The sequence below is a fragment of the Rhinolophus hipposideros genome, assembly GCF_964194185.1.
Source record: "Rhinolophus hipposideros genome assembly, chromosome: 1".
Taxonomy (NCBI): Eukaryota; Metazoa; Chordata; class Mammalia; order Chiroptera; family Rhinolophidae; genus Rhinolophus; species Rhinolophus hipposideros.
This window is the reverse complement of record NC_138047.1, coordinates 14,427,793-14,446,398: the sequence shown is the minus strand read 5'-3', so window position 1 is coordinate 14,446,398 and position 18,606 is coordinate 14,427,793. Positions and strand designations below refer to the sequence as shown.

At 38.6% G+C, this 18,606-nt stretch overlaps 1 protein-coding gene and 1 pseudogene across 2 annotated transcripts in view; both read right to left on the bottom strand.

The window, feature by feature from the left end:
* The window catches only part of PIP4K2A (phosphatidylinositol-5-phosphate 4-kinase type 2 alpha), a 151,090-nt gene that overhangs the window by 77,495 nt on the left and 54,989 nt on the right, over window positions 1-18,606 (bottom strand). The window lies entirely within an intron of this gene.
* On the bottom strand, window positions 2,788-3,166 carry LOC308490792 (protein LLP homolog; annotated as a pseudogene). The gene has a single exon. The product of its transcript is annotated as a protein LLP homolog (transcript).

The window sequence follows — 18,606 nt, the reverse complement described above, 5'->3', positions numbered from 1 at the left end:
TTACTTTAACCTAAGGCTATGTATTATTTTAACCAAAAGGAGGAATATGAGGAGAAATGAAAAGGTGTAGGAGAGCTACAGCATCATCTGTCAAGGCAGAAAGTCCACCGATAATCCCTGTAACTGACAAATTCATAAAGAACAGTATAAGCCTATTATGCAGAAATAAATGGGTAAATATCAGGGGAAATTATTGGTATGTATATTTGTATGCTGATATGGAAAGTTCTGTAAGGAACAGTATGAAGTGAAAAAGCTAGATGTGTTCAATATGCTCCCATTTATGTTTTTGAGAAAAGTTATGCATTCACAATTTGTATATGAAACTTAGAGAAAGCACATGAAAGCTGGAGTAGCAGGTTTGGGGATCGGGGGTGGGCGTGAAGTTCCCCAGATGTTATTTTCATAATAATGAAGGGAAAATTAAAGCACTCATGAAGCGTCTAGCTCAGGGGACACATCACATGACTACCGCAATGGTCCCCAACACAGGGTGCATGCTCGCTAGCAACGAGATGGCAGAATTTCTATTTCTATTTATTGTATATCTAAGAAATTTAACCTTGGCAAAATTTATTATACAATTTGACACATGGCCTCATCAGTCTACATGTTAAAGTCGTGAGCTGTATATTGAAAGGGAGACAACCTGAAGAAACAGCAGAACCCCACAGCCTGGAGGGGTGGCAGTGGAGCACCGTGCCTTCGTCCACGTCCAGGCTATTGCAAAGGACTGCAGCTTACTTGTGCCCCGCTGAGTGGATTTACGGAACATACCATCTGGCTTTAACATCTGGTTTTAATTAACACTCACAGACCAGACACATGTTTAAAAGGATGCCTGAAGAGAAACCACCGACTGAAGCTAACACTAAAAACACAAGCACAAGTGAACAAGAATATGGCAGAGCTAACAGAGGGCTGAGCTCCTGGTGCGGTCCCTTATTGTCCATATTACCAGGTCAGAGCACTGATGATTTAATCAAACATGACAGGAACAGTTCGAAAACAATTGGAGTTATTGCGAAGACTATTTAAAATGTAGGCTCCCATCCAGTTTGACTATCAGATACTCACATATCAGTTAAGGGTATGCTGTGCCTTCAGGTATTAGCTGATGACAGTATGGAGCTAGCAAATGCGCAAGTCATTTAAAAACTAAGCACCCTACAGGAACACAAATGTCTGCAGTTTTTCAATGATGTTTAACATCATGTAATACTAAACTACCAAATTCAGCACTTCACAAAATTTTACTAATTTAATAATTAATGTACAGTAGCTTCTTTCTAGGTTAACGCAAAAGACTAAAAACCACATACTGAGTGTGATTCTTACCAAGGAAAAAATGGCCATAAGTACATGAAAGCCAATATGGCACCAAATTCAAATGCATTCCTTTGTCAGCAAATACTATTGGCAGATACATAGAAAATACTGATCAGTATTTGAAGACTCAAGGTTTAGAACAAATTGCACAACCTGGGAAATCTGCTTTATGGTTTCATCTAAGTGAAGATGTTTCTAACATTTTTCTGCTTCTGGTAAATTATATTCCATACATTGAAAGAACTAGGGTGGGGACTGGACAGGAAAGGGGTCGGGGACTAAGAAGTACAAACTTCCAGTTACAAAATAAATCAGAGGGATGTAATTTATAGCATAGGGAATACAGTCAATAATATATTTATGGTGACAGATGATTACTAGACTTACTGTGGTGATCGCTTTGTAAGGTATATAAACGTTGAATCACTATGTTGTACACCTGAAACTAATATAGTAATGTATGTTGTATGTCAACTATAATTAAAAATAAATTTAAAAATAAAAAACAATAAACAAAGAGCTACTCTGTGTGGTTGGGAGGGAAACAGAGCCCAAGTACTTTCAAAATTTGTGGAATTTGAAAGATGAGTCATGTGCTTTTGCTTTGCAAAAAGACAAGTGTTCCCAATTCGTGGACCTTTGCAAGGGTCAGAGGGGCCTGTCAGTAGTGTGCTCTTTAGCAGCGAAGAAATCAATGCACTTTAAGTTTCCTTTCAAAGTAAAGGTGATGAGACTCAGCATCGACTGAGAAAATAACTGCTTTTCAAGAGAAACTAGAGCTTTGAAAACAGAGGATTCTAAAAACAGATGTTTGGAAATGTTTCCACTGTTTTGTGATCTTGTGGCCAAAAACAATGTAACTTTGTCACCTATGAAAACTCTTATATCAGCACACCCACACACTTGGAAATAGAATATTCTAGCGTATTAAAAAATCTTTCCGGAGAGTTTTGAGCCCATTTGTTAACGGGCTTTGAACCTATCTATTAAACTTTTTTTATTCATTCATTCAGTCATTCATTTGAGATACCTTTTATTCTGAGTTATACAAAATCAAAACTCCAAAAAATACTGCTTATAAGATCCATTGACATTATCTTTTAAAATAACACAATAGTTTTCTTTAAATCTAGAGTTAGCTAAAATTTGTCAGCGTAATAATTACTCTTTACGAAGATCAAGCAATCACAACCACATCAATACTTGACAGAATTCTGAATTTGGATGCTGCAAATTGGACAACATCCAATTAAAATATCAGTGTAGCGTTCATTCATCAAAGAAAATGTTTTATTCAAGTTCTCAAAATAAATTTGAGGAGCTATGTTATGTTTGAATTGAAGAAAAAGGCCAAGTTAAAATGTGGAAACAAAGTTTTCATTTGGTAAAAGCTGACTTCTGTGTACAAATTCTAATCACAGATCTGTCCCATGTGCCATTTTTCAGGTTTTTAAGAGTCTACCAGGCTGGACCCTTCAATGTCTTCACTGCTTTTGTTTTGCTTTTTCCCTTCCCTTTCTCTCGCTTTCCTTCAGCCTTTTTCTTTGCCTCTGGTTCATCCATATGGAATAGTGTCCATGTTGCTGTACTAGACTCTTTTTGTTTCTCTTAATATCAGTCTCCATTTCCATGTCATCTTTTTCATCTTTCTCCACCCGTTGGGTTTTATTTTCACAATGTTTGGGGACCGCCACAGTTGCTGTCTCTTGAACATCTTTCATTAAAACATCACTATCTTTTTTAAGAATACTTTTAAGTCTCCTAAGCTCCTTTGGAACATTCTTTTTTCTCTTTTCAACATCTTCCTTTTCCACTTACTCGATAAGCTTTTACCCATATTTTATCTGAAAAAGCTCACACTCACTCAACATGCTCAGAACCGTGAGAAGTCCTCGCACCCATTTGTTAAAACTATAAAAACAAAATACAATACCTTCTAATATGTTTAGAAATTTTCAGGGAAAATGAAATTTAACATCTAAAAGTCAATTAAAAGCTCTGTCAAATCAACTAAAACTGACAAGATGGGCTGAGACAAGGACTAGGATGATTTAGCGAAATTGTCCAGTGATATAGTTCTTCCATTTGTATTTATAAATCTTTGTGAAGGTTCTTTGCAGCAACGAAAGCCATTAATACCAAGAATCAAAATATAAGAACCTTAGAGGTAGGCTTAAAATAAAAATCAACATTAAAACAAAATTTTCAAAAACTATACTAATTATACTGGTCTCATTAAAAATCAATCATTTTAACGAGGGCAAAATATTTTTCATATTGTTGAAATTATTTTAAAAATTTAATATCACCATTTTCACTTTTTAGATATGCTGTAAAATACACATAACATTGATATTTGCCTATGAACCTAATGTATAAATACGTACATGTTAGCATGTTTATATTTCACACACATGATGTGTGATTAAAAATATTTGGTGTCTATTGTTCTATGGGATTGTTTTCAAAATATTCATATCTTTACCCATCTCGGATAGGAGATGGAGGTGGAAAAGGGCATTTCAAAAGTCCCCACGTACTTTTGACAGTATTCTCTGCTCCTTGACCACTGAGCCAGCGGGCCCTCTGCATGTTCTGAGCATTTAGTAGGCACCACTGAGAAAGAAACTCCATCGTGTTTCTTTCATGCTGGCCAGAGGCAGGCATACTACCTACTACCCAGCATGCACACTTACAGATAGCAACATCTCATTTTAAAACTGTTGAAAAACACTTTCATATGTGCTACCTGCTTTTTCTCTCATAATAATGACATAGAATTATTCTCATTGAACAGATGAGAAATAAAGTGAAATAAGTCAGCAGAGAACGTAAATGGCCTCTTTTAGATCATGAGGAGAGAAGGTAGAATTAGATTCCTCTACGCTAAGCCCCATGCTTGTGCCAACCTCGCATACACATTTCTGAAACTGGACTCTAGAGCCTGAACAGGGTGCCCCGTGGATAGAGATGACATTACAGCCACCACTGTGACCCTGGATCTTACAAAGAAGCAGCGGTCCAGCTGAGTCCCCTGCGTGGGTTTGTGGGAGGATGGGCCTGGTAAAAACCGGTAAAGCATGCGAGGAGTTTGCAAAAACTTTGAAAGTTTGGGATACAAATTTATATCAAATGATTGAAAGGGATAAACAGCACTTTTTGGTTTCTAAATAACTAAACTGTAACCTTCTAAGTTAATTTCTCCTCACCCCAATTTCTAAAATATAGTCTGTTCAAAAAGATCACAATAACTTGCTTCTGAGTTTTGAGCTTTTCAATCTACTATGCTGAATTAGTCATGTTTTCCCAGTGAGTTACATTCTTCAGCCAATACACTTTCAAGCATGTGTAAATGCATTATGCTAATAAATGAAAGTCAACAGGCGACTCAAGTTTTGTCTAAAAAAAGAAATAATTGTTGAGCAAACAATAGTCTAAAGCTATTTTATTCAGAATAATAGGAGACTGTTTCTAAGACATACCAGACTACATTTTTTACATAACTTTCTTTTGTCACTGAAAATGTTTCCCAAAATTGAAGATATGCTTAACTCAGATTTCAGTTTAGGTTTTAGCATACCCACATTTCCATTACACTGAAATGCAGAAAATCACTTTTTCATTCAGATTGGATTTTACTTTGTATTTTGATGTAAAGGGCACAGGTGTGGTTTAAAAATAATCATTAGCTCAACTAATATCTTTTTCGTAGGTGAAAATGGGATTTTTTTAACCTTTACTTAGATGCACATATACTAACAAATAAATGTACTGAAGTGTTTTACAAATAATAAAAATAACAAGCCCTTTTCTAATCTGGTAAGAATAAAACTCACCATGACATGATTCGTGAATTTTCAAAAGCATGCCATACCAATTATATATCTCCTACCCACAAATACTAGTTCACAAGCTGTCAAAAGAACAAAAATACTACTGTTTTCATTATTTTAGGAAAAAAGGCTCTTCCACACGAGTTTGCATAAATCATTCTCTCCTTTCCCCATCTCCTCCCACTACATTCCACCTATTCTAGCAACTATGAAGATAAAACAAAAACAGAAACCAGAGAATTAGATAACAGAGAATATTAATTCCTAATTAGATCAACGGAAATTAGTTTCTCCTTCTCCATAGGCTATGAACATGATGCAACACACCAGATTTAATACAGGCAGTTCTCACTGGATTTTAAACCTAGAAACTTCTAAAAGGTTGGACAGGGAATGATACTCTTAGCTGTTCTAAGAGATTCAAAAATTTCTTACATCCTTATATTTCAATCATCTTTTTTCTGAATGATTTGAGGCTAATAGTTTTCATTAACATAAAGAGCAGACTGCAGGTGAGCACTTGACCCACTGCCCGCCTCAGCATTGCAAACACTATGCTCAGGAACAACAGAGAACTACCCTACATAGTCCCTCCAAGTTCAGGTCTGAGGTATTACGATGCAGATCTCCTTATCAGGTAAACAGGCAGATCTTAAACAGTATGTTATTATAGTTTCTTTAATATTCTCAAAATATCTCACTTCAGGAGTCAATTTAGCATTCAGATGTATTTTCCTCTTTGGTCTTAAAGACTAAATGTTCAGAGTCTTAAGCATGCTTGCTTTTGGAAAACAGGATTTAAAGAACCTAACAAAGTTTCTCATTCAATATTCAGTTAGAAACATGATTTAGATAACTCCAGATTCATGTTTTGTCAACTCTGAATAAGTTAATCCCTGGCAATTTATTTTTTTCTACCTCTAACCCTGTTTATAGTAAAACCAAGGGTTTGTTGCATGAAATTCCATAGGAATCATGAATTTTTTCAATCCTAGCAGAGGAAAATCAAAATTTTCTTGTTTCATTGTACTGAAAAGAAACAACAGGCCCCCAAATGAGTCACCTTTGCTAAGCCCTACATTAGCAAACTAGCAGACTTAATACCTAACCTAAATGCAGTTTCGAACTTACCAGGAGTCTTAACCAGTCAATCTGGAGTTCTGTGGTCAGCAACAATAGACGTCATCTGCCACATAGGCCCTTTCTATCCCCCAACAGATGATGAGGTAATCTGTTCTTTCCTTATCGCTTCCCCCTTCTGCCTTATAATGCCTTCCATTTTGTACAGCTCCTCTGAGCTCTCCTTTCTAGATGCTGGATGAGATGCTGCCCAATTCATGAATCATTCAATAAAGTGAGTTAGATCTTTATATTTCTTCAGTTGAATTTTTATTATTTACCAATGTTAATGATTTTTCTCATGCTATCTTTTCCCACCTTTATACCTTGTTATCACATGTATCTCAGGACAGGCCAAAGGACTTGAATTTATCTACGTCCCTCAGCAGTAGGAAAGGACGTTTTGGCCATGCACAAGTCACTGCTGCCTGATAGAAATGTTCTCTGATCACATGCAGGAGCCACTTATATCTTTGAGAGTGAAGAATGGAAGCTTTACCAGTTAGATGTTGCTATAGTCTGAATGCTCGTGTTCCCCCAAAATTCATATGTTGAAATGTTAACCCCCAAAGATGATGGTGTCAAGTAGTGGGTCTTTGGGAGGCGCTTAAGTCATGAGGGTAGAGCCCTCATGAATGGGATTAGTGTGTGGAATAGACCCCACAGAGATCCCTAGGCCCCTTCCATCATGTGGTGACACAGAGAGAAGGCACCACCTATGAATCAGGAAGAGGGCCCTCACCGAAACATGACCATGCTCGTGCCTTCATGTTAAACAGTATGTTATTATAGTTTCTTTAATATTCTCAAAATGTCTTCCCAGTCTCCAGAACTGTGAGAAATAAATTTGTTATTTATAAGCCACCCAGTCTGTGGTATTTTGATATAATGGCTGCAATGGATTAAGACAGATGTTCTCCCCAGAAGTCTGACCCTTCAGTTGACTAGACTGTGTAAGTGATACTCTGTACTTGGTAAGCAAGGTCCACCTGACTAAAAAAGCTTTCCCACTAGGGTAGGTTTCCAACCACAGGTCACAGCATGAAAAGAGTATGTAGGACTGACAGCCTTCTTGTTTGATATGAAGCTGTTGATACCATTTCCTCTACTCAAATTGCTAATTTTAGTGACTTACAGTACCCCAATTATCATGGTAACCGTTTAATTATGTGGTGTATACTCTTTCCTCTAACCCTATGACATAAAACATTAAAATCGAGAGTACTGATGGTGTTTACTATAAATTGTGATGTTATAAAGATTGTTTCAAATGCCGTACTCTGTAGCTACACAGAATCATAATATGTTGCTAGTAAGATGTTAAAATACAGAATTATTATTAAATAGTAATATTACAGTATAATAATAGTAATATAGTAATAAACAATTGCTAGTAGTTAATATAGTAATATTATAGTATAGTAATAATAGCAATGTGGTAATAAATAGCTGCTAGTAAGATGTTATTATAAATACAGAATGACTGATAAAAATATAACTGGATAGAAATGATCTTTATAACATGAAATGCAGATTTATCAATGAAAACTGCTTGAGCTTCTCCCTGTGAATCCACCAGGTCAGCAGCTTCCAGAACTGTTGTATTTGTTCACTTTAGCAATAACCCTAGTATTCTGTTTTTGGACATTAGCAAATGTATGATTATCAGCAAAACATTAGAATGAGCCTTAGAGGGTAGCAAAAACCTCAAAAAGAACAGCAGCAAAAAACTCAGGTTATAGAAGTCCTGGTTTCAGGAACCACAATCCCCACCCAAAGTCAGACAGGATGTGCAAATTTGAGGTCTGACTCATCATCTATCAATTCCTGCCATGAATCTGGGTTTGGAGTCCTCTCACCTTCCTTTGTCATCCATGCCAATTAAGCTGGCACACAGGCAAAGTTGGACACCTCAATTACCTTACTCTTTTTCCAAGAGTAAATAGTAAGATGGAAACGAGTGAGGGAGGTTGGCAGGAACTAAGACGACAACGTCTCATGGGTGAGGAGTCTAGTCATGTACGCTGCGCAGAAAGCAGCCCAGTAAGACCACAGCACACTACCACACAAATGATGTGCCCGTGCCCTTGGTATTGACAGTCAATAGGGAGATTATTTCTTTAGTAATAACTCCTGTTCCAAATGTTTTTTTAACAATAACTTTTTTTGTAAATAATAATAGATTGCAATCCACAGAGTAAGAACCTATGAGTTCATGCAGGAAAAGATAGACAATAGATAGATGATAGGTTGGTAAGTAGACGAGAATAAGCTATTCCTTATAGTAGAATTCCAACTAATAAATGTAGAGAAATGGAAAAACTGAAAAATATCACCAACTCGCAAATACTACAGAAGTAACTGCTTCAGGTAAGAATCACAAATGGATGCTAAAATTAACCAGCAAAAGTATGGTGAGAAACAGGACGCCTACACAACATCCATGTACCTCCCCCTTTGTTACAAAACAAAGGGAAAAACATTAACTTTACAGTGCAGAAAGCTGATATTACTATAACCGACAGATCAGTTAACATCAGTAATGAGATAAATCAGCATCATGTGTCTTCTGATATGATGCATAAAACAGAAACAGAATCAATAACCTGGTATTATGATGAAAAACGTAGAAGCTGAATCCAGTCACTGGGAAACAAACCCTAACAGAGAGCCGTTCTGCAACATAACTAGTCTGTGTTCTTCATCAAAAGTGTGAAGCTCCAGAGAGACCTAGTAATATAAAGACTGAGAAACTAGTCCAGATTACAGGGGACTAAGCAGACATGACAACTAATGCAACATGTGATCCTGCACCAGAAAGGAGACAAAAATGCGACAACTGGGGAAACAGGAATAAGGTCTATCAATTCTATAACAATATTATATCAGTGTTAATTTTCTAATCTTCATTAACAGCACCCTTGGTTATATAAGATGTTAACATATGGGTGAAGGGTATACAGGAATTCTTTGTATCATTTTTGCAAAATTTTATGTGTCTGAAATTATTTCAAAATTAAAAGGAAAAAAATACATGAATACCATGTTTTTACTCTGGTACATCCACTATTATTTCTGTCCCTAATAATCCACACCCGCTTACTGAAGTTAACATCTTGGTCTTACCTCAATTTGCAGTTCTTACGCATCTTACATCGAATTAACTGGAATATTTCTCTCATGCCTCACTGGGATAAGAGTCTCACCTGTTCCATTCCATGAGTAAGAAGCAAGTTTCTCGGGTAAAATAGGAACTTGCATCCCAGGCGCCTCGCTCAGTGCCTGGCTCAGTGTTGAATGAATAAATAAATAAAAGTTATGGAAAAAAAAGACAAGCGAAACAGGAAGTGAAATATTCTTGACTCTGTTACATTACCAAGTTTTATGAAGAACAGGAAAAAAACAAGCCTGATTTTTACAAGGTAGTTGAGTTTTATGTCTTATATCCTTTGGTTTTCTGTTTGTACAGCACCTTTCCATCCCTAGCATTCATTTATCATTTCTAAAAATTAACACCACATCCTTAAGGCTGACATTTATTTAGGTTTACCCCATGTCCTGTATCTGTTAATTGCTTTATAGTCTTTCTTATGTCATCATCTTAAGGACACTGTGAAAGAGACAAGACTACTATACTCCTCAGCCCTTAAAAGATAAGGACACTAAAGCTAAGAGCAGTTAGTGATTAGCTCAAGGTCAGAGTGACCTCTACGCAATGACCTATGATTCTGATCATCTGGTCAGTGCAACTCCAGAACCTGGGCTCTCAGCCATGGCACTCAACTGCCTCTTGTCTTATAAACACATAAATAAATGAAAAGGACATAAATTTTAAAAAGAAAAAAAAAACCCTGTTCAATTACTTAAAGTAACTAGAGAAAAAGTGCTTAAGGGGCAGATGGCAACTAGATAAAACCCAAAACCTCTGTGTAAAATATTATCCCCTTTCTTTAAGTGTCCACAGTTTTCTGCTCTTTTCATTTTACCCCAGCACCCACAATAAAAATTCCTCATGAATAAATTCCACCTTTGCCTCATCTGCTAGTAAAGAAAGGGGAAAAATAACATTATCCTCATCAGTTAGCGTGGGTGGGGGTTTTTGGGGGCTCCTCACATCCTGGTGCAAAGAGTCTAGGAAGAAAACGCAAGGCACTGGGTGTGGGGAGAGGTACACAGGCCACAACACCGCGATGGCAGGGGCAGAGGCACGGTGCTTGCTGATTCCTTCTCAACGGGCTGTCATTCCCGATGCCACGCCCAAAGGCTGCCCATAACTTTATGCTCTAAAAACACTTCATAAAACTGATCACTGAAGAAGAGAGACAAAATATGAAACACATGAATGTAGTTTTGTTTTCTCAAATCCTTGCCCCAGTATGGGGGCCGCTGGGCATCACGGAGTGAGAGTCCACGTGTAGAACAAGGGAGCGTAGTGTTTTGAGCCCGTGTGTCCTGACATGGCTGTGAGGACCACCTGAGTCCACAACCACGCCTGGCACTGGGTGAGTGCGCCTTACTGTCACTGCCTCAATATCCCCAGAGAGCTGCTCCAGAAGAGATGCTTAGGCAATCTTTGCTGACTTTCATTTAGAATAAAATGTAGTTAAATCAAAATATGATCGTTTGACTTAGAGTCATGATGAGCCTATAACTAAGGGGAGAATCTGCAGCTGACATACCAGTCAATGCAACCCGAGCTCGCACCTACAATGTCTGCCCACCATTGCAGCCCAGAACAAACAGCTCAGCCAGAGAGGATGGGGAGACGCAGGCTTGACCAAACTAGGATTTTGTTCCAGAAGGGGCCCGTTTCCCTTCATTGCCATTAGCAAATCTAAGACAACCATACCTCACACCATATATGAGAAGCTGTGATATCTTATTCTGGTGTGGCTCCTTTCTTTTCTATAGTCCTTCTTGTTTACCACTCATGTTCATTTCCTTAGTGATTGCAGAGTTGGGGACCATTTAGATACCTGTGACCAGTGCCGTTCAAAAACCTTAGAAGGCTGTGAACTCTTTTCTTTAGCTCTTTGGAGCAGTATCATATTATACTGACCTGTTTGACATCTACTTGCTTGCTTATTAGAATTCAATAGCATCTCGAAAAAGTCCTAATTTAGAAAACTAAATAAGAGGTAGTTATTCACATTATAAACGGAGATTGCTTTAAAGGATTCACTTAAGTATTTTTTCCAAGGCCCAATTCTCTCTGTCTCTGTCTCTCAATTTAGTAGAGTGGTGAGGTCTTAAGGAAGCATAGATTTTTAAATCTATGGATTAGGAAAGAGAACACACAACTATTACATTGCAAAATCACTTCTACATTCACCAAATACTTATTAACCTGTAATAAGCTGATGAATGTCTCCTTGAGATGTCAAGTTCCAGTGTTCTCTTCCAAAAGCAAATTCTAAAGTGGGTGGTAGTGTGGGTGTCCCTCAAAATCTCCAAATTGTGCAAAATCCAGGCCATCCATAGGAGATAATTACTGCTCTTTAATTGAGATTTTAAAGATGTATCTATGTATCCCTATTTTTTAGAGATCGATGTAGTGAAGGGAGATGAAGACGTAGGGTGGTCAAAACCAAGTGTCAGAAACAGACATGTAAGATTAGTGAAAAGTGATACCAGCTTTGGGGTGAGAGAGGGATGAGTAAGGGGAGCATAGGAGATTCGTAGGGCAGTGAAAATACTCCGTATGCTACTAAAATGTGGGGCTACATGTCATTATACATTTGTCAAAGCCCATAAAATGTACAACACGGAGTGAACCCTATGTAAACAACGGACTCTAGTTGGTAATGAGGTGTCACTGTTGGCTCAACAATTGTAACATATGTGCTTTCTGCTGCAGGATGTTGATGGGGGGGAGGCTGAGCAGAAGGGGTATGTGAGAACTCTGTAGTTTTCCCTGAATTTTGTTCTGAACCTAAAACTTCTCTAAAATATAAGTCTATCAATTTTTTTAAAAGTGCTACCAGCATGTAATAGCATCGAGAAGGAAGAAACTTATTCCTTGAGTTTGTATGAAGAGATACTGGAGCCAGACCTTGAAGGAAGGAAAGAAATGGTGTTTGCAGAAGACAGCGTGTCACTGATATGGGGAATGACAGTGAAGGACTTCAAGGGACCAAACTGACAGGACTTTAAGGACCAGGCTGAGAAGGCCCGTTTCTGTTCTGTGGGCAGGAAGGAGTCATGGAAGGTTTTGTGCCAGGGGTTATGAGACGAGGACAGTCTAAGGACTTAGCTCCTTACTGTGTGGAAAGGAATTTGGAGCAAGGATGAAGCCTGGAGGCCAGGATCACAGGGCAGGCGGGAAGAAGTGAGCTGGGGGCACAGGATATGGTTTCTGATACACCCAGGGGAGGGGCACAGGAGGACCTGGGAATGGGGTACAGGTTTTGAGCCTTTGTGACAAGAACAGTGAAGTCAATACTGAAAACAGGAAATGCACAAAGAGAAGCAAATTCAGTGTCAAAACCAGAATCAGAACTGCTGCCACTCAGGGTGATATACTCTGCGGTGGGCTGTACAAACCACACACTGACTGACCTGCCTCTTACTGACTGTATTCACAGACTCGCTGTCCTCATGAGAACCAGCCTTTCTCATGCCTCGTACACATGGACCACATCGTCTCTTCTTTGTGCAGTCCTGCTCAGTGGTTGGGTGGAATCACCCAGGTGGTGCTCAAAACAGCAACACAGAGCAAGGCAAGCAGCATGACGCACACTGGCTGAGAGGTTGCAGTAGCCATGCTGCTGAGACAGGACCAGAACTCAGGCCATCGGCACCAAAGCGACCGCGGGAACAAAGAGCGTGACAAAAACACCCCATAAAACGAGTTTACTCAACATTGAGCCTTGATGCACAGTACTTGTTCACTAAGAAGGCCTCATGATTTCTCCGAAACAGACCTTTCTGACTCACACATACTTATTTGAAAATAAGTATGAAGGCAGTTCTGCAGTGGATCTGTAAGTGAACACCATCTCTCGAGAACGTGTCCTTTGGAGATCTCGTGCTCAGCAATTTGGCTGGCTCGTTCTCTCATCACTCTCTTCCTGAACAGTCCTCAGAACCAAGCCCTACAGTGCAATTTGCAGTAATGCTCTCCAGTGGGGCTCCAGGAGGGCTACATTTTGGATAATACCCAGCATTTTGAAGCATGTTTCATCTTCCGTCTATATTCTCGCATTATAAATAATTAACATAAAAAATATTAGTTTTATGTTTTTAAAACACCCCTGTATGATATAAAATTAGGGATATGGATGTTAGAAAACACCACAGTAAATGAACTCCATATATCTCTACCATGCTGCTCCTTTTCTTTGAATCACGTCTTTATATTTCCCTATTACATTCCTATATACATATGGCCATGTTCTTTGGTTAATGGGACCTAAACTTAGAACCTCTTTCAGTAATTCCTTCTTCCCATCTCCACAGAATCAGTTTTCCTGACTTCCTGTCTTCCATTCCTCTTAAAGTACATCTTAAAAGTATTCCATACTTACATGAATAATGAAACCAAAAGGAAGGGGCAGGAAGAGTCCAACACACCTCATGCTTATGGACCCTGAGAAGACAAATTCATTTGATGAGAACTTCAAGAAGGAATTTATCTGTGAGATGGACTCTCCATGGTCAACTTGGGGCTAAAATTTTATAAATGACTAAGAGTTCAGTGGCCATTTGCTGACAGGGGCGCCCCATGTACTCTTTATAGCAGGAAGACTGAACTCTTGGCTTCCTGCACTATGCCCTGCTTTATGTGTCTGAGTCAATCACTATAAGGAAGCCCTGGTTTCGGCTTTTAACCAGTGGACTAAGACCTGCCCTGTCCAATCAGAACTGCACAATTGTATCCTGATTTCTACCTATATTGACCAATCAGAACTGTATGAATTTGGAAACCTCATTTGCATAAAATTGGACCAATTAGGACCTGGGCAGGAAATTTCTCTATAAAAGGTGGCCTCCCCTCTGTCTCCATGAAGCCCACTTTTGGTTTCTACCAGATATTGCATTTCTCCTGTTTGCAAACTGTTTCAGCTGAATAAAGTATTTCCTTTTCCACACCTCTTTAGGAATTTTGGTTTATATGCTCTACCTTCCCCTTTCTGTTTTTCTACTTTCTCTTGATCCCATCTAAACACTTTTCAAAATAAACATTTTAACTAGAAATTCTCTCTCACCATTCTTCTAGGAAATAGGGATCAGTTTTAAAATGGAAGGAAAGGAAAAAAAAATACTTTTGTACTATTATTCTACATTCAATCATGAGAAATTCTCTGACACAAGTTTTTGACTTTTGTTTAAAAAGAATTCTGCAGAACCTTGAAGATCAGTGAAGGAGAAGGTCTAAACCTCACGGTGCCTTGGAAGAGTTGTTATAGTTTTCTAAAAGATTAGAAGTACTATTGCCAAGTAAGAATCTTTCTTCTACCTATCCACATTTTTTAATCCTCACAGATCTCCAGCTCTTGTTTAAAAATAAATAGCAGCATGTTTGTTAATATCACCCTGAGGACGTGTTCTGACTAACAAGACAATTAAGCTGGAAGGTATATTTTCAAGGCCAGAGCCAGAATCACGATCCTATATCATCAACTGTGGCAGCAAAATAAAATTAGTTTGATTATACTCATAGGAAAAGAATTACTCATGGTCAAATTTGTGGTCAGGAGAGGGGAAAGAAAAGAATCCTTAATTTAGGACATCCACTAAATCAAAGACATCAGGGGGAAAAGAGTAAAGCATGTAAATTTGTCAATAAAAGGCCAATACACATAATCCAAGGAAGACAAGAAAGAATACCTGTTATACATTTAGATAATTGTCAACCTTTCCCATGAAAGTAAGGAAATCAAAAAGTGCTCAGAGAAACCATAGCTCAGCTTGTCAAAAACACCCTGCTTGGTTGCCCTGTTGACTTTATACATAGGATAAATCAAACTTTTTAAAAGAAGTTTTAAAGTTTTTTAAAAGAAGTTTTAAAATAATTTACATTTTCGCTCATTAAGGGACACCAAATAAAAGTATTTCTCTTAATTACTAGATTTAAGAGTCAGAACTAAATGCGTAATGCTTTTTTAAAAAATGCAATGTACATCCCCAATTTTTATGAGGTACAAAGTGACTTGGAAATGATCAGGGATTAAAGTGATGATAGCCCCAGGACTAAAATTTCTAAAAATAGAGAGCGTGCCCATCACAGAAGAATACCCTACTCTAAAATTTCTTCAAAATTAGAGCACATTTTTCACAACACAAAATCCCTCTACTTTTCCTAATTAAATCCCTGAATGAACTATTTGCTATAGCTAATAAAAAGAAGTAGCCATAGCTTAACATCGAACATCTTTTTTACTGATCTCTTCCCTTTAATAAGCATTAAAGGATTCTTTATGAACACCAACAAAACTAAAAAGCTATATTTAATTCATAGAAGCAGGAACAATGGGTCATGTAACATTGTCAACTACACAAATTCACAGTCCCTTCTTCAGAACACGTAAAAGAAATTACGATGCTGAATTTATCCAATTTCCAGCCGTATTTCAATTTTCAAACATAATTAACATGGGCAGTTTTACAAAGAAGAATCAAATTTCAATGAAATGGGTGCGTCATCTTTTTGTTTTTTTTAAGAGAAAGCAAAAGAAAAATCATGATGCCCCAAGGAAAGGATTAACAGAGCTTTGATTAGAATTGAAAGCCATGAGTTAAACAGGTGTTTTGAATTACCACTTTTATTAAAACAATCCTTTACATGAAGCTCACTGGGTTTTTTTATTAGATCTAGAATATTGAAAGAAAATGTTTGTTTGGCTTAACATAATAAAGACTCACAAATCATAGAAGGATGATGATGGAATTACATCTGGGAAATTCACTCCTTCAGTATCTCCCTTGGTAGCACTCGGTATTATAAAAGTAAAAGAAACCTTAGCAACAATCAAGTGCTCTGTCCACATCCAGAAGAGGACTCCCAGTTACGGGGCGGAGAGGGATGAGAAGTGAGACTCATCCCTAGAAGCGTCAACTTGTTTACCAACACGAGGTCTTCTTTATGGAAATGATGCTTCCATAAAAGGATTTAAGGAGCAGCAGAATCCACTGGAAGAACAGCAGCTGTAGCAGAACCCTGGCTGAGACCCACTGCCCCACAAAGGATCCCGCAAAGGATCCCGGGAGTGGATTACGCTGATGCTGTGTAACAAGGCAGGGCTCCCAGTGATCTGTATCCCGCCTGAGGATTTGCCTGCCTTTTCCACAGAATTCTGTTGAAAAAGACAATTATAGGCACAGCCTAAGGTTCAGGCTACTTGTTGGATCCAATTTATTTACCTTCTTCTCATCCTGGAGGAAAATGGAATCTAGACTGCAGTGATTGACACAAAGTTGGTTAAACATGGCTCAGTTTTGTGTTCTCTGATGCAAAGTGGACATAAAGTGTAGCTGAAATCGAGGGGAAGCTGTGGTAATTAGATGAAAGAGAACAATATTTAATATTCTATATAAACATGTAGCAAGGATGTGGAGCCAATAAGATCTACGGGAAAATTATCAAGCAGAAAAGCAATATGCAGACCCAAGAACTAGGGGAAAGACCTGGGAAAAAGCATAATTTTATTCACATTGCATTTTGAAAAAAACAGTAATGCCTTTATCTCATGTGATCAAGCCTTATCAAATTGACAAATCCAATATGTGCTCATAAAGCGGTAGTGTTTTTAAAATGTATCATCATAAATCTTACTGTAAATTTATTACATTATGTGACAAATGATGCTACAGATAGAAACAGGTTTAGATTTGGAGGGTACTCTGCAGACCATCTAATCTAGCCCCCTCATTTTATAAATGAAGAAACCAAGGTCCAAGGGCATTCATGGAAAAGCCTGGCGAAGCCCCAGGGCTCCTGACTGCCCACCCAGAGCCTCTTCTTTAACCCACAGCCTGAAATGGTCCTGAGCTTGCCACGGCCACTCTGTCACACAGCCTATCTCAGAAAATGGATCCTCAGTAGACTACAGCGCTCTAACTTTACCATGAAGAGTGAATTTTTGTTCTATTCAAGAGACCTCATAATTATTCAATACATAACCAACCCTCTGTTTTGAATGCCCAGCTCACCACCCACATCCCTCCCCACACCCACCTGGGTACCACAGGAGTAAGGATTCTATATACTGTGACCCTATTCCCTGGCCACCAGAGTTCCCCAGTCCCCACCATAACTGCTTGGCCTAGAACTGGCCTCAGCCCCAAGCAGGTACAGTGAGTCTTCTTTCCAGGGTTGGATTGGGGACCATGGTGCTAGCCTCTCCCCACTGCAAATGATGAGATATAAAGAATGGAGGTAGTCGGCAACTTCCACAATTTGTCCTGGAGGAACAGAGGTGCCAACAGAGACAGAGATGAGACACAGAGAGGTCCTGGCAGCATCTCTGTAGCTCAGGGTCCCATCATGTTGCAGGCTTTGGCCTCTACTCCACTATCCTGGACACAATGCCCTCTTTTTGCTTACCTAGAATTGGGTATAATATTTAATGCTATACCTAACCCAGGTAGAACTTTTAATTTCACGATCACCTTCCCTCAGGAAACTGACAATCCTGGCAGTGCCCAACAACAGGGCAACAAATGGGATTACATCTGAAAGCCAGTTTTCCAGTAGATACAAGGAAGAAGCAACTTTGCTGTTTTCTGTGGACAACTTTGTTATGAAGTACCCACCTCTGGGGCCTTGATGTGTCCCTCAATAAAGACAGTCTTTGTCCCCAAATGTAGCTGGAGAAAGAACCAAGAGGAGAGGGAGAAGGAAAGGAAAATTAAGATTTCCTTGGACTTTTGACTATATTCTTACTTTAAAAAATAATTCATAGTCTCACAGAGTTTTTATTTTTCCATCTCACTTGAAAGAACTTAAATCAATGCTAACAACTTGTGTTTTGCTTGCATTTTGCTTCTACGTATCTTGTACTCATCTAATAGATAATGGTTTTAAGTGCACATATTTTTCTACCAAACAGCCTTGAGCTCTTAGAGACAGGAAGCAGATGAGTTCGGATGGGGAAAAATCAAGACCACTCTTACTTCTGCTGAGAATAACTGTTTGGAATGCCATCTGTTTGTCAGAGAGTAAAGACTACAGTATGTACACTGAGTTTCTAACATATTTGGGACACTTTCTCTTACCCTTTTGAACCCAGGCAGGGGTCGGGAGCCAAGGTGGTCCTTTTGGAATCTCCAGTGAGAAGCAAGTTTGTTACACCCACCTGCAGAGCAGGAGGGTTAGCACTGAGCC